The sequence below is a fragment of the Oncorhynchus keta genome, chromosome 23 (genome assembly GCF_023373465.1).
Source record: "Oncorhynchus keta strain PuntledgeMale-10-30-2019 chromosome 23, Oket_V2, whole genome shotgun sequence".
NCBI classification, from domain to species: domain Eukaryota; kingdom Metazoa; phylum Chordata; class Actinopteri; order Salmoniformes; family Salmonidae; genus Oncorhynchus; species Oncorhynchus keta.
This window is the reverse complement of record NC_068443.1, coordinates 13,317,575-13,333,566: the sequence shown is the minus strand read 5'-3', so window position 1 is coordinate 13,333,566 and position 15,992 is coordinate 13,317,575. Positions and strand designations below refer to the sequence as shown.

The 15,992-nt window shown below is 41.5% G+C and overlaps 1 protein-coding gene across 2 annotated transcripts in view; it reads left to right on the top strand.

Moving 5' to 3' along the window:
- Positions 1 to 15,992, top strand: part of LOC118402492 (semaphorin-6B-like) — a 95,568-nt gene that overhangs the window by 53,169 nt on the left and 26,407 nt on the right. The window lies entirely within an intron of this gene.

Below are 15,992 nucleotides of genomic sequence, written 5' to 3'. Positions count from 1 at the left end.
CCTAAATAAAAATAAATTAACTTAAAAAACATAGATATACGTTCAACTCATTTTATCAACAATTCTTTTTCCCCCTCCTCCACAAAACAATCCGCTCCTTCATAAGCCCACGTCTCCTCAAACAATGGGAGATCTTTTACAGCCAAGAAGAACTCAAAATCCCCTTTTATGCTCACTTTGACTAATCCTTTAAAAACACATCTTACAACCTGCTCATAACCCGTGCGTGTCTATTTTATGTTTCCTACTCAGAAAAATGGCCATCTTAGCTTGTCCCTGTCACGTGTGTTCCCTCTCCGGCCTCTAGGTCACCAGGCTGCTCATTATGGCGCACACCTGTCACCATCATTACCTGGAATCCATCACCTCCTTGATTACCTGCCCTATATATGTCCCTCCCTTTGGTTCCTTCCCTATATATGTCCCTCCCTTTGGTTCCTTCCCTATATATGTCCCTCCCTTTGGTTCCTTCCCTATATATGTCCCTCCCTTTGGATCCTTCCCTATATATGTCCCTCCCTTTGGTTCCTTCCCTATATATGTCCCTCCCTTTGGTTCCTTCCCTATATATGTTCCTCCCTTTGGTTCCTTCCCTATATATGTCCCTCCCTTTGTTTCCTTCCCTATATATATGTCACTCCCTTTGGTTCCTTCCCTATATATGTCACTCCCTTTGGTTCCTTCCCTATATATGTCACTCCCTTTGGTTCCTTCCCTATATATGTCACTCTCTTTGGTTCCTTCCCTATATATGTCCCTCCCTTTGGTTCCTTCCCTATATATGTCCCTCCCTTTGGTTCCTTCCCTATATATGTCCCTCCTTTTGGTTCCTTCCCTATATATGTCACTCCCCTTGGTTCCTTCCCTATATATGTCACTCCCTTTGGTTCCTTCCCTATATATGTCACTCTCTTTGGTTCCTTCCCTATATATATATCTCTCCCTTTGGTTCCTTCCCTATATATATATCTCTCCCTTTGGTTCCTTCCCTATATATGTCACTCTCTTTGGTTCCTTCCCTATATATATCTCTCCCTTTGGTTCCTTCCCTATATATGTCACTCTCTTTGGTTCCTTCCCTATATATATATATATCTCTCCCTTTGGTTCCTTCCCTATATATGTCACTCTCTTTGGTTCCTTCCCTATATATGTCCCTCCCTTTGGTTCCTTCCCTATATATGTCCCTCCCCTTGGTTCCTTCCCTATATATGTCACTCCCTTTGGTTCCTTCCCTATATATGTCACTCTCTTTGGTTCCTTCCCTATATATATATATCTCCCTTTGGTTCCTTCCCTATATATATATCTCTCCCTTTGGTTCCTTCCCTATATATGTCACTCTCTTTGGTTCCTTCCCTATATATATCTCTCCCTTTGGTTCCTTCCCTATATATGTCACTCTCTTTGGTTCCTTCCCTATATATGTCACTCCCTTTGGTTCCTTCCCTATATATGTCACTCTCTTTGGTTCCTTCCCTATATATATATATCTCTCCCTTTGGTTCCTTCCCTATATATGTCACTCTCTTTGGTTCCTTCCCTATATATATCTCTCCCTTTGGTTCCTTCCCCAGGAGTCATTGTTTCTGTTTCATGTTTGTTTGTTGTTTGTGTTATGTTTATTTATTAAAACACTCACTCCCTGAACTTGCTTCCCGACTCTTAGCTCACTTGTTACAGTCCCCCAAAAATGTTTTAACAGTTGACATTTTCTTTTCTGTTGCTTAGTGAAACCCCAAATTAAAAACAGTGTTATTGAAAATCTCCCCTACAGCTGTAAACAAAGACTACAGTATTTCAAAGAGGCTTTATCCTCCCACACTCCATAAAACAGTGTTATTGAAAATCTCCCCTACAGCTGTAAACAAAGACTACAGTATTTCAAAGAGGCTTTATCCTCCCACACTCCATAAAACAGTGTTATTGAAAATCTCCCCTACAGCTGTAAACAAAGACTACAGTATTTCAAAGAGGCTTTATCCTCCCACACTCCATAAAACAGTGTTATTGAAAATCTCCCCTACAGCTGTAAACAAAGACTACAGTATTTCAAAGAGGCTTTATCCTCCCACACTCCATAAAACAGTGTTATTGAAAATCTCCCCTACAGCTGTATACAAAGACTACAGTATTTCAAAGAGGCTTTATCCTCCCACACTCCATAAAACAGTGTTATTGAAAATCTCCCCTACAGCTGTAAACAAAGACTACAGTATTTCAAAGAGGCTTTATCCTCCCACACTCCATAAAACAGTGTTATTGAAAATCTCCCCTACAGCTGTAAACAAAGACTACAGTATTTCAAAGAGGCTTTATCCTCCCACACTCCATAAAACAGTGTTATTGAAAATCTCCCCTACAGCTGTAAACAGAGACTACAGTATTTCAAAGAGGCTTTATCCTCTCACACTCCATAAAACAGTGTTATTGAAAATCTCCCCTACAGCTGTAAACAAAGACTACAGTATTTCAAAGAGGCTTTATCCTCCCACACTCCATAAAACAGTGTTATTGAAAATCTCCCCTACAGCTGTAAACAGAGACTACAGTATTTCAAAGAGGCTTTATCCTCTCACACTCCATAAAACAGTGTTATTGAAAATCTCCCCTACAGCTGTAAACAAAGACTACAGTATTTCAAAGAGGCTTTATCCTCCCACACTCCATAAAACAGTGTTATTGAAAATCTCCCCTACAGCTGTATACAAAGACTACAGTATTTCAAAGAGGCTTTATCCTCCCACACTCCATAAAACAGTGTTATTGAAAATCTCCCCTGCAGCTGTAAACAAAGACTACAGTATTTCAAAGAGGCTTTATCCTCCCACACTCCATAAAACAGTGTTATTGAAAATCTCCCCTACAGCTGTATACAAAGACTACAGTATTTTAAAGAGGCTTTATCCTCCCACACTCCATAAAACAGTGTTATTGAAAATCTCCCCTACAGCTGTAAACAAAGACTACAGTATTTCAAAGAGGCTTTATCCTCTCACACTCCATAAAACAGTGAAAAATTGTTTATTTTATGTTACAAAAAAGGACATCTATCTGGACACCAATATCTGAGTTAATAACAGATACAAAAGCATTGACTGTAATGATGCCATGCAAAACCCTCTATTGCATGTTGGCTTTACCTTGTCACCAATGACAATGACAGTTTTACCCTCCAAGGAGTGTCTTTTCTATTCTTCAATTGATCTTTATTCAAATCCTTGACACACCCCCTATATAAGTCTTTCCCATTCACCTCATCCAAACCCACCTCTTCCAACCCTCTCAACTCCGTTATTATGCTCCAAACCCTAAGGCCTCTGTAAAACGAAGGTACCCCCCTTGAAATCTGGCTACTATCAACCTAAAATAAATCCTTCTTTAAACCTAATCCCCCGACCTGCTGTAATACAGGACCTGCCACCCATCTCCAAACCACATTTTCCGGTCCATAAAGCAACCTTTTTAAAAACTAAAACCCGGAAAGCAGCAGCCCTCCTAGCAAGATGTACAAGACCTTATCCCCCCTCCTCTTTTGACAAATACAAAACACTTTGCGGAACCCAATGATATTTATCTCAAAATAAATCTACAATAATCGCCTGTATCTTAGCCAGAAGGCCAGATGGTGGCTCTAAACATGACAACCGACGTCACGGTGCAGAGGCAACCACATTGTTAACAATAATAGTGCGCCCCCTGCATGACATACGAGATAACAACCACAGCCATCTCCTCATCCTCCCTTCCTCCATTTCAAGCACCCCATTCCAATTTGTTTCCATTGTCCCCTCATCCCCTAGGTACACTCCAAGATACTTAAAACCTCCCTTACACCATTCCAGCCCCCCTGGCAAAGCAATGATCCCTTCAGTAAAACTTTTTTTCCCCAATATACCTTTGCAGAGAATATTCCCCTAAACCGATCAACCAATTCTCCTTCCAGACTCACATTAAGCATCTCCAATCCAAAATTACATCTAGAATCGGCTTCCTATTTAGCAACAAAGCATCCTTCACTCATGCTGCCAAACATACCCTCGTAAAACTGACCGTCCTACCGATCCTCGACTTCGGTGATGTCATTTATAAAATAGCCTCCAACATTCTACTCAACAAATTGGATGCAGTCTATCACAGTGCCATCCGTTTTGTCACCAAAGCCCCATATATTACCCACCACTGCGACCTGTACGCGCTCTCGTTGGCTGGCCATCGCTTCATACTCGTCGCCAAACCCACTGGCTCCAGGTCATCGACAAGTCTCTGCTAGGTAAAGACCATCCTTATCTCAGTTCACTGGTCACCATAGCAGCACCCACCTATTGCACGCGCTCCAGCAGGTATATCTCACTGGTCACCACCAAAGCCAATTCCTCCTTCGGCCGCCTTCCCTTTCAGTTCTCGGCTGCCAATGACTGGAACGAACTGCAAAAACCACTGAAGCTGGAGACTCTTATCTCCCTCACTAGCTTTAAGAACCAGCTGTCAGAGAAGCTCACAGATTACTGCACCTGTAAACAGCCCTTCCAACCTCATCCCCATACTGTATTTATTTATTTATCTTGCTCCTTTGCACCCCAGTATCTCTACTTGCTTTACTGTAATTACTTCACCACCATGGCCTATTTATTACCTTTACCTCCCTTCTTTTATCTCATTTGCACTCACTGTATATAGACTTTTATTTTTTTCTACTGTATTATTGACTGTATGTTTGTTTATTCCATGTGTAACTCTGTGTTGTTGTTTGTGTCGAACTGCTGTCCTTTATCTTGGCCAGGTCGCAGTTGTAAATGAGAACTTGTTCTCAACTAGCCTACCTGGTTAAATAAAGATTTTAAAAAACAACATCATACTCAAACTATCCACCTCTGCTTGATTTTTCACTAAAATAGCATCGGCATAGGCTGAGACGAATAGGAGGAGTATCCTCTGAAATGTACACCCCTTCAATGTGATGTCTAATGCTATTTAGTAGTGGCTCTATAATGGTTGCATATATCATTCCTGACAAAGAACACCCCTGCCTAAAATCTCTACGTACTTTAAAAGGAGCGCTCAAGCCACCGTTAAATTTCAGCACACGTTCAATGTCACCATATATCACCCTGATAATGGCAATAAAACCAGAGCTGAAACCAAATGCCTCAAAAGTGTGCCATAAGTATTGATGTTCAACTCGGTCAAATGCCTTTTCCTGATCAATTAAAATTAGACCAGCATCCAACCCATTAGCCCTAGAGACGTCCCAAAAATTCAAAATCAGGGAATGTTGTCCCCTATCTGACTGCCGGGAACACAGTAGGACTGCTGGGCCTCCGACCGCAAGGCACTACAGAGGGTAGTGCAAACAGCCCAGTACATCCCTGGGGCCAAGCTTCCTGCCAACCAGGACCTCTAAAATTGTTAAAGACTCGCCAAGTCTAGGTCCAAAAGGCTTCTAAACAGCTTCTAACCCAAGCCATAAGACTCCTGAACATCGAGTCAAATGGCTACCCAGACTATTTGCATTGCCCCCCCCCCCTCCATACCACTGCTACTCTCTGTTGTCGTCTATGTATAGTAACTGTAATAACTCTACCTACATGTACATACTACCTCACCTAACCAGTACCCCTTAGAACACTTTAATAACTCTACCTACATGTACATACGCCCTCACCTAACCAGTACCCCTTAGAACACTTTAATAACTCTACCTACATGTACATACTACCTCACCTAACCAGTACCCCTTAGAACACTTTAATAACTCTACCTACATGTACATACGCCCTCACCTAACCAGTACCCCTTAGAACACTTTAATAACTCTACCTACATGTACATACTACCTCACCTAACCAGTACCCCTTAGAACACTTTAATAACTCTACCTACATGTACATACTACCTCACCTAACCAGTACCCCTTAGAACACTTTAATAACTCTACCTACATGTACATACTACCTCACCTAACCAGTACCCCTTAGAACACTTTAATAACTCTACCTACATGTACATACTACCTCACCTAACCAGTACCCCTTAGAACACTTTAATAACTCTACCTACATGTACATACTACCTCACCTAACCAGTATCCCTTAGAACACTTTAATAACTCTACCTACATGTACATACTACCTCACCTAACCAGTACCCCTTAGAACACTTTAATAACTCTACCTACATGTACATACTACCTCACCTAACCAGTACCCCTTAGAACACTTTAATAACTACCTACATGTACATACTACCTCACCTAACCAGTACCCCTTAGAACACTTTAATAACTCTACCTACATGTACATACTACCTCACCTAACCAGTACCCCTTAGAACACTTTAATAACTCTACCTACATGTACATACTACCTCACCTAACCAGTACCCCTTAGAACACTTTAATAGCTCTACCTACATGTACATACTACCTCACCTAACCGGTACCCCCTAGAACACTTTAATAGCTCTACCTACATGTACATACTACCTCACCTAACCAGTATCCCTTAGAACACTTTAATAACTCTACCTACATGTACATACTACCTCACCTAACCAGTACCCCTTAGAACACTTTAATAACTCTACCTACATGTACATACTACCTCACCTAACCAGTACCCCTTAGAACACTTTAATAACTACCTACATGTACATACTACCTCACCTAACCAGTACCCCTTAGAACACTTTAATAACTCTACCTACATGTACATACTACCTCACCTAACCAGTACCCCTTAGAACACTTTAATAACTCTACCTACATGTACATACTACCTCACCTAACCAGTACCCCTTAGAACACTTTAATAACTCTACCTACATGTACATACTACCTCACCTAACCAGTACCCCTTAGAACACTTTAATAACTCTACCTACATGTACATACTACCTCACCTAACCAGTACCCCTTAGAACACTTTAATAACTCTACCTACATGTACATACTACCTCACCTAACCAGTACCCCTTAGAACACTTTAATAACTCTACCTACATGTACATACTACCTCACCTAACCAGTACCCCTTAGAACACTTTAATAGCTCTACCTACATGTACATACTACCTCACCTAACCAGTACCCCTTAGAACACTTTAATAACTCTACCTACATGTACATACTACCTCACCTAACCAGTACCCCTTAGAACACTTTAATAACTCTACCTACATGTACATACTACCTCACCTAACTGGTACCCCTTAGAATACTTTAATAACTCTACCTACATGTACATACTACCTCACCTAACCAGTACCCCTTAGAACACTTGAATAACTCTACCTACATGTACATACTACCTCACCTAACTGGTACCCCTTAGAACACTTTAATAACTCTACCTACATGTACATACTACCTCACCTAACCAGTACCCCTTAGAACACTTTAATAACTGTACCTACATGTACATACTATCTCACCTAACCAGTACCCCTTAGAACACTTTAATAACTCTACCTACATGTACATACTACCTCACCTAACCAGTACCCCTTAGAACACTTTAATAACTCTACCTACATGTACATACTACCTCACCTAACCAGTACCCCTTAGAACACTTTAATAACTCTACCTACATGTACATACTACCTCACCTAACCGGTACCCCTAGAACACTTGAATAGCTCTACCTACATGTACATACTACCTCACCTAACCAGTATCCCTTAGAACACTTTAATAACTCTACCTACATGTACATACTACCTCACCTAACCAGTACCCCTTAGAACACTTTAATAACTCTACCTACATGTACATACTCCCTCACCTAACCAGTACCCCTTAGAACACTTTAATAACTACCTACATGTACATACTACCTCACCTAACCAGTACCCCTTAGAACACTTTAATAACTCTACCTACATGTACATACTACCTCACCTAACCAGTACCCCTTAGAACACTTTAATAACTCTACCTACATGTACATACTACCTCACCTAACCAGTACCCCTTAGAACACTTTAATAACTCTACCTACATGTACATACTACCTCACCTAACCAGTACCCCTTAGAACACTTTAATAACTCTACCTACATGTACATACTACCTCACCTAACCGGTACCCCTAGAACACTTTAATAGCTCTACCTACATGTACATACTACCTCACCTAACCAGTATCCCTTAGAACACTTTAATAACTCTACCTACATGTACATACTACCTCACCTAACCAGTACCCCTTAGAACACTTTAATAACTCTACCTACATGTACATACTACCTCACCTAACCAGTACCCCTTAGAACACTTTAATAACTACCTACATGTACATACTACCTCACCTAACCAGTACCCCTTAGAACACTTTAATAACTCTACCTACATGTACATACTACCTCACCTAACCAGTACCCCTTAGAACACTTTAATAACTCTACCTACATGTACATACTACCTCACCTAACCAGTACCCCTTAGAACACTTTAATAACTACCTACATGTACATACTACCTCACCTAACCAGTACCCCTTAGAACACTTTAATAACTCTACCTACATGTACATACTACCTCACCTAACCAGTACCCCTTAGAACACTTTAATAACTCTACCTACATGTACATACTACCTCACCTAACCAGTACCCCTTAGAACACTTGAATAACTCTACCTACATGTACATACTACCTCACCTAACTGGTACCCCTTAGAACACTTTAATAACTCTACCTACATGTACATACTACCTCACCTAACCGGTACCCCTTAGAACACTTTAATAACTGTACCTACATGTACATACTATCTCACCTAACCAGTACCCCTTAGAACACTTTAATAACTCTACCTACATGTACATACTACCTCACCTAACCAGTACCCTTAGAACACTTTAATAACTCTACCTACATGTACATACTACCTCACCTAACCAGTACCCCTTAGAACACTTTAATAACTCTACCTACATGTACATACTACCTCACCTAACCGGTACCCCTAGAACACTTGAATAGCTCTACCTACATGTACATACTACCTCACCTAACCAGTATCCCTTAGAACACTTTAATAACTCTACCTACATGTACATACTACCTCACCTAACCAGTACCCCTTAGAACACTTTAATAACTCTACCTACATGTACATACTACCTCACCTAACCAGTACCCCTTAGAACACTTTAATAACTACCTACATGTACATACTACCTCACCTAACCAGTACCCCTTAGAACACTTTAATAACTCTACCTACATGTACATACTACCTCACCTAACCAGTACCCCTTAGAACACTTTAATAACTCTACCTACATGTACATACTACCTCACCTAACCAGTACCCCTTAGAACACTTTAATAACTCTACCTACATGTACATACTACCTCACCTAACCAGTACCCCTTAGAACACTTTAATAACTCTACCTACATGTACATACTACCTCACCTAACCGGTACCCCCTAGAACACTTTAATAGCTCTACCTACATGTACATACTACCTCACCTAACCAGTATCCCTTAGAACACTTTAATAACTCTACCTACATGTACATACTACCTCACCTAACCAGTACCCCTTAGAACACTTTAATAACTCTACCTACATGTACATACTACCTCACCTAACCAGTACCCCTTAGAACACTTTAATAACTACCTACATGTACATACTACCTCACCTAACCAGTACCCCTTAGAACACTTTAATAACTCTACCTACATGTACATACTACCTCACCTAACCAGTACCCCTTAGAACACTTTAATAACTCTACCTACATGTACATACTACCTCACCTAACCAGTACCCCTTAGAACACTTTAATAACTACCTACATGTACATACTACCTCACCTAACCAGTACCCCTTAGAACACTTTAATAACTCTACCTACATGTACATACTACCTCACCTAACCAGTACCCCTTAGAACACTTTAATAACTCTACCTACATGTACATACTACCTCACCTAACCAGTACCCCTTAGAACACTTTAATAACTCTACCTACATGTACATACTACCTCACCTAACCAGTACCCCTTAGAACACTTTAATAACTCTACCTACATGTACATACTACCTCACCTAACCGGTACCCCTAGAACACTTTAATAGCTCTACCTACATGTACATACTACCTCACCTAACCAGTATCCCTTAGAACACTTTAATAACTCTACCTACATGTACATACTACCTCACCTAACCAGTACCCCTTAGAACACTTTAATAACTCTACCTACATGTACATACTACCTCACCTAACCAGTACCCCTTAGAACACTTTAATAACTCTACCTACATGTACATACTACCTCACCTAACCAGTACCCCTTAGAACACTTTAATAACTCTACCTACATGTACATACTACCTCACCTAACCAGTACCCCTTAGAACACTTTAATAACTCTACCTACATGTACATACTACCTCACCTAACCGGTACCCCCTAGAACACTTTAATAGCTCTACCTACATGTACATACTACCTCACCTAACCAGTATCCCTTAGAACACTTTAATAACTCTACCTACATGTACATACTACCTCACCTAACCAGTACCCCTTAGAACACTTTAATAACTCTACCTACATGTACATACTACCTCACCTAACCAGTACCCCTTAGAACACTTTAATAACTACCTACATGTACATACTACCTCACCTAACCAGTACCCCTTAGAACACTTTAATAACTCTACCTACATGTACATACTACCTCACCTAACCAGTACCCCTTAGAACACTTTAATAACTCTACCTACATGTACATACTACCTCACCTAACCAGTACCCCTTAGAACACTTTAATAACTACCTACATGTACATACTACCTCACCTAACCAGTACCCCTTAGAACACTTTAATAACTCTACCTACATGTACATACTACCTCACCTAACCAGTACCCCTTAGAACACTTTAATAACTCTACCTACATGTACATACTACCTCACCTAACCAGTACCCCTTAGAACACTTGAATAACTCTACCTACATGTACATACTACCTCACCTAACTGGTACCCCTTAGAACACTTTAATAACTCTACCTACATGTACATACTACCTCACCTAACCAGTACCCCTTAGAACACTTTAATAACTGTACCTACATGTACATACTATCTCACCTAACCAGTACCCCTTAGAACACTTTAATAACTCTACCTACATGTACATACTACCTCACCTAACCAGTACCCCTTAGAACACTTTAATAACTCTACCTACATGTACATACTACCTCACCTAACCAGTACCCCTTAGAACACTTTAATAACTCTACCTACATGTACATACTACCTCACCTAACCGGTACCCCCTAGAACACTTGAATAGCTCTACCTACATGTACATACTACCTCACCTAACCAGTATCCCTTAGAACACTTTAATAACTCTACCTACATGTACATACTACCTCACCTAACCAGTACCCCTTAGAACACTTTAATAACTCTACCTACATGTACATACTACCTCACCTAACCAGTACCCCTTAGAACACTTTAATAACTACCTACATGTACATACTACCTCACCTAACCAGTACCCCTTAGAACACTTTAATAACTCTACCTACATGTACATACTACCTCACCTAACCAGTACCCCTTAGAACACTTTAATAACTCTACCTACATGTACATACTACCTCACCTAACCAGTACCCCTTAGAACACTTTAATAACTCTACCTACATGTACATACTACCTCACCTAACCAGTACCCCTTAGAACACTTTAATAACTCTACCTACATGTACATACTACCTCACCTAACCGGTACCCCTAGAACACTTTAATAGCTCTACCTACATGTACATACTACCTCACCTAACCAGTATCCCTTAGAACACTTTAATAACTCTACCTACATGTACATACTACCTCACCTAACCAGTACCCTTAGAACACTTTAATAACTCTACCTACATGTACATACTACCTCACCTAACCAGTACCCCTTAGAACACTTTAATAACTACCTACATGTACATACTACCTCACCTAACCAGTACCCCTTAGAACACTTTAATAACTCTACCTACATGTACATACTACCTCACCTAACCAGTACCCCTTAGAACACTTTAATAACTCTACCTACATGTACATACTACCTCACCTAACCAGTACCCCTTAGAACACTTTAATAACTACCTACATGTACATACTACCTCACCTAACCAGTACCCCTTAGAACACTTTAATAACTCTACCTACATGTACATACTACCTCACCTAACCAGTACCCCTTAGAACACTTTAATAACTCTACCTACATGTACATACTACCTCACCTAACCAGTACCCCTTAGAACACTTTAATAACTCTACCTACATGTACATACTACCTCACCTAACCAGTACCCCTTAGAACACTTTAATAACTCTACCTACATGTACATACTACCTCACCTAACCGGTACCCCCTAGAACACTTTAATAGCTCTACCTACATGTACATACTACCTCACCTAACCAGTATCCCTTAGAACACTTTAATAACTCTACCTACATGTACATACTACCTCACCTAACCAGTACCCCTTAGAACACTTTAATAACTCTACCTACATGTACATACTACTCACCTAACCAGTACCCCTTAGAACACTTTAATAACTACCTACATGTACATACTACCTCACCTAACCAGTACCCCTTAGAACACTTTAATAACTCTATCTACATGTACATACTACCTCACCTAACCAGTACCCCTTAGAACACTTTAATAACTCTACCTACATGTACATACTACCTCACCTAACCAGTACCCCTTAGAACACTTTAATAACTCTACCTACATGTACATACTACCTCACCTAACCAGTACCCCTTAGAACACTTTAATAACTACCTACATGTACATACTACCTCACCTAACCAGTACCCCTTAGAACACTTTAATAACTCTACCTACATGTACATACTACCTCACCTAACCAGTACCCCTTAGAACACTTTAATAACTCTACCTACATGTACATACTACCTCACCTAACCAGTACCCCTTAGAACACTTTAATAACTCTACCTACATGTACATACTACCTCACCTAACCAGTACCCCTTAGAACACTTTAATAACTCTACCTACATGTACATACTACCTCACCTAACCGGTACCCCCTAGAACACTTTAATAGCTCTACCTACATGTACATACTACCTCACCTAACCAGTATCCCTTAGAACACTTTAATAACTCTACCTACATGTACATACTACCTCACCTAACCAGTACCCCTTAGAACACTTTAATAACTCTACCTACATGTACATACTACCTCACCTAACCAGTACCCCTTAGAACACTTTAATAACTACCTACATGTACATACTACCTCACCTAACCAGTACCCCTTAGAACACTTTAATAACTCTACCTACATGTACATACTACATGTACATACTACCTGACGAATACGCTGATTCGGTGTGCAAGTTCATTAGCACGTGCGTTGAAGATGTCGTTCCCATAGCAACGATTAAAACATTCCCTAACCAGAAACCATGGATTGATGGCAGCATTCGCGTGAAACTGAAAGCGCGAACCACTGCTTTTAATCAGGGCAAGGTGTCTGGTAACATGATGGAATACAAACAGTGCAGCTATTCCCTCCGCAAGGCTATCAAACAAGCTAAGCGTCAGTACAGAGACAAAGTGGAATCTCAATTCAACGGCTCAGACACAAGAGGCATGTGGCAGGGTCTACAGTCAATCACGGACTACAGGAAGAAATCCAGCCCCGTCACGGACCAGGATGTCTTGCTCCCAGGCAGACTAAATAACTTTTTTGCCCGCTTTGAGGACAATACAGTGCCACTGACACGGCCTGCAATGGAAACGTGCGGTCTCTCCTTCACTGCAGCCGAGGTGAGTAAGACATTTAAACGTGTTAAACCTCGCAAGGCTGCAGGCCCAGATGGCATCCCCAGCCGCGCCCTCAGAGCATGCGCAGACCAGCTGGCCGGTGTGTTTACGGACATATTCAATCAATCCCTATACCAGTCTGCTGTTCCCACATGCTTCAAGAGGACCACCATTGTTCCTGTTCCCAAGAAAGCTAAGGTAACTGAGCTAAACGACTACCGCCCCGTAGCACTCACTTCCGTCATCATGAAGTGCTTTGAGAGACTAGTCAAGGACCATATCACCTCCACCCTACCTGACACCCTAGACCCACTCCAATTTGCTTACCACCCAAATAGGTCCACAGACGATGCAATCTCAACCACACTGCACACTGCCCTAACCCATCTGGACAAGAGGAATACCTATGTGAGAATGCTGTTCATCGACTACAGCTCGGCATTCAACACCATAGTACCCTCCAAGCTCGTCATCAAGCTCGAGACCCTGGGTCTCGACCCCGCCCTGTGCAACTGGGTACTGGACTTCCTGACGGGCCGCCCCAGGTGGTGAGGGTAGGCAACAACATCTCCTCCCCGCTGATCCTCAACACTGGGGCCCCACAAGGGTGCGTTCTGAGCCCTCTCCTGTACTCCCTGTTCACCCACGACTGCGTGGCCACGCACGCCTCCAACTCAATCATCAAGTTTGAGGACGACACAACAGTGGTAGGCTTGATTACCAACAACGACCAGACGGCCTACAGGGAGGAGGTGAGGGCCCTCGGAGTGTGGTGTCAGGAAAATAACCTCACACTCAACGTCAACAAAACTAAGGAGATGATTGTGGACTTCAGGAAACAGCAGAGGGAACACCTCCCTATCCACATCGATGGAACAGTAGTGGAGAGGGTAGCAAGTTTTAAGTTCCTCGGCATACACATCACAGACAAACTGAATTGATCCACTCACACAGACAACATCGTGAAGAAGGCGCAGCAGCGCCTCTTCGACCTCAGGAGGCTGAAGAAATTCGGCTTGTCACCAAAAACACTCACAAACTTCTACAGATGCACAATCGAGAGCATCCTAGCGGGCTGTATCACCGCCTGGTACGGCAACTGCCCCGTCCTCAACCGTAAGGCTCTCCAGAGGGTAGTGAGGTCTGCACAACGCATCACCGGGGGCAAACTACCTGCCCTCCAGGACACCTTCACCACCCGATGTTACAGGAAGGCCATAAAGATCATCAAGGACAACAACCACCCGAGCCACTGCCTCTTCACCCCGCTATCATCCAGAAGGCGAGGTCAGTACAGGTGCATCAAAGCTGGGACCGAGAGACTGAAAAACAGCTTCTATCTCAAGGCCATCAGACTGTTAAACAGCCACCACTAACATTGAGTGGCTGCTGCCAACACACTGTCATTGACACTGACCCAACTCCAGCCACTTTAATAATGGGAATTGATGGGAAATTATGTAAATATATCACTAGCCACTTTAAACAATGCTACCTTATATAATGTTACTTACCCTACATTATTCATCTCATATGCATACGTATATACTGTACTGTATATCATCGACTGCATCCTTATGTAATACATGTATCACTAGCCACTTTAACTATGCCACTTTGTTGACATACCCATCTCATATGTATATACTGTACTCGACACCATCTACTGTATCTTGCCTATGCTGCTCTGTACCATCACTCATTCATATATCCTTATGTACATATTCTTTATCCCCTTACACTGTGTATAAGACAGTAGTTTTGGAATTGTTAGTTAGATTACTTGTTGGTTATGACTGCATTGTCGGAACTAGAAGCACAAGCATTTCGCTACACTCGCATTAACATCTGCTAACCATGTGTATGTGACAAATACAATTTGATTTGATTTGACCTAACCAGTACCCCTTAGAACACTTTAATAACTCTACCTACATGTACATACTACCTCACCTAACCGGTACCCCTTAGAACACTTTAATAACTCTACCTACATGTACATACTACCTCACCTAACCAGTACCCCTTAGAACACTTTAATAACTCTACCTACATGTACATACTACCTCACCTAACCAGTACCCCTTAGAACACTTTAATAACTCTACCTACA